Source organism: Protobothrops mucrosquamatus, unplaced genomic scaffold (genome assembly GCF_001527695.2).
Source record: "Protobothrops mucrosquamatus isolate PMUCROS unplaced genomic scaffold, P.Mucros_1.0 scaffold22158, whole genome shotgun sequence".
Taxonomy (NCBI): Eukaryota; Metazoa; Chordata; class Lepidosauria; order Squamata; family Viperidae; genus Protobothrops; species Protobothrops mucrosquamatus.
In genome coordinates this window covers 10,466-12,741 of record NW_015407912.1, presented here as the reverse complement: position 1 = coordinate 12,741, position 2,276 = coordinate 10,466, and the positions used below count along the sequence as shown (strand labels likewise).

Here is a 2,276-nt window from a genome sequence, read left to right as displayed (position 1 = left end):
AATCAAAGTATAAAAGCAATCATACTACATTCTATTCAGTTTTCTTGGAAAATATTTTGTTTCATGACTGAACAACTGTATTTGAATTCATAAAGCAAATTTTTGAATTCCTTTTTGCAGAATGTTCTACCCTCAGTAATACATGGTCCTTCTTTTGTGCTAGGATTTTTGTTCAAAGATAGTACATGTTTTGTTTATTAATGTCTGCCAGCTTATGGACTAGCTGTCTGTAGCTGACGCAGACCTCTGTTTCAATAGTTTTATACTTAAACTTTAAGCTACAACAGTTCTGGATACTTTTCATGTTCCTCCTGGACTGACTGAGCAGTGCTGATCATCATTTGCTCACAGCAATTCAGTTTATAGAGGAATTGCTGCAGTTATGGTCAGTGTTGCCTCTATATTCGGTTCCCCAAACTTTTAGAGGTTTGGGCTTATGAACTTCCGCATTTCATGACTTTTGATCATGGTCTCTTCACAATTATGTGTTTCTTTTGGGGAATTTGGTGATTGAGATTCAGTGATTAAAATATTTAAACACCATAAAATGTACCAGTAAACTTGTGCGAAATTTTAATGTGATCAGAATTCTTGTATGGGGTTTAAAAGAAGTTCTAGACATGTTCACACATCATGTTTGTGTTAAACTTAGAGACTCTTTCCAAATCCATACAGCTCTGTAATTAGTATTTTTGTCTCGGCTAAGCAACACCACTCATTTCAGTTCCTGTTCCTCCCTCCTCTCTCCCCCCCCATTACATGAGGTACCCGATATAAAAATTTGATCTAGATAACAATGCACAATGTGTCTAAAAGCAGTTGGTGATGGCATTTCAAGTCGAATCTTCTATTAAGAGTCTTCCTTGTGAAGGAAACTATTTCTCTCTTCTACCTTTGGCAGAGGGATGTTACCTAGTACAAACAAAAATTGGCAGGAATAAAATACTTTTGACAGTTTTGGTATTTTCTATTAGAAATAAAAATTGATGGTCATATTATCTGATATATCATTCAGCTACCAAATATATTATTTGATGAAGGAAAAAGGACTCGTTTCCAAAGAAACAAGTTTCAACTGTGCTCTTAATTGTAAAAATGAACTTCAAGGGCAACCCCTTACAAATTTTAAACGGAAAATGTCAACTTTCAAGGATGTTCATCGCACAGTTCTTTGTGTTGCTTCAAACACACTACTGACCAAATTATACTCTGCAAAATAACTGAAATTAAGAACATGTAATATTGAATTCAATAATTTAGGCAGGTCCCAAAAATCCAGAATGGTATTTCTTAACAGAGATACAATATACCCACCATTACTGCCTCCTATATAATGAAATTAGATGCTGAGTTCTCTTCTGCATTCCACATTGTGAACAAAGCGTTTAAAATTCCACAACATGGATTTCCCTCCACGCGCCCTGCAAAATGTTACCTGGTGGAGCTATGAAATATCCTTCAACTGTCTTGGCAGCCTTCTTCAGGAGTTCCTCTGCGCAATTCCCTTCCGAGACATCATCTTTCCTGAGGTAGAGATGCCTGAGGAACACAAAATCGTTCGCCATCAGCCTGCCAGGAAGCTTAGAAACACGGCAGCTCTCTGCAATGTTTTCCCCTTCAAGGCCAGGAGAAATTACGCAGCTTGCCAAGCCTAGCAGGAGCCCTGGGCACAAGGCGGCCCCACTTTTCACCAGAATGGGGAAGGATTCAACAGGAGCAACAGCCTTGCTTCGCCGGCCTTTTGCCTGCAAAAAGCATATAAGGAACGGCTGCTGGAATTGGGGATGTCTAGTTTAATGAAGAGAAGGACGCGGGGGGGGGGGGGGGACATGATAGCCGTGTTCCAATATCTCAGGGGCTGCCCCAAAGAAGAGGGAGTCAAGCCATTCTCCAAAGCGCCTGAAGGCAGGACAAGAAGCAACGGATGGAAACTCATCAAGGAGAGAAGCAACCTAGAACTAAGGAGAAACTTCCTGACAGTGAGAACAATTAACCAGTGGAACAACCTGCCTCCAGAAGCGGTGAATGCTCCAACCCTGGAAGTTTTTAAGAAGAGACTGGACAGCCACTTGTCCGAAATGGTGTAGGGTTTCCTGCCTGAGCAGGGGGTTGGACTAGATGACCTCCAAGGTCCCTTCCAACTTTATTATTATTATTAAAACTGTCAGCTGCTTCTGAAGGGGCGATGATGAACAGAACTAAAATCCGCCTGGCTGTCCCGGTGTTGGGGGATCCTGAAAGTCGGAAACGGCCGGCGGGGGGGGGGGGGCCCCTGA

General features: G+C 41.5%; 1 long non-coding RNA gene across 1 annotated transcript; it reads right to left on the bottom strand.

Annotated features, from left to right (window-relative positions):
- Positions 1–550: 550 nt before the first annotated feature.
- LOC107302005 lies at positions 551–1,531 on the bottom strand. The gene is made up of 2 exons (XR_001549357.1): positions 1,436–1,531; positions 551–912 (listed from the first exon to the last, which is right to left on the bottom strand). It is a non-coding gene; the product is annotated as an uncharacterized LOC107302005 (long non-coding RNA).
- Between the last annotated feature and the right edge of the window lie 745 nt (positions 1,532–2,276).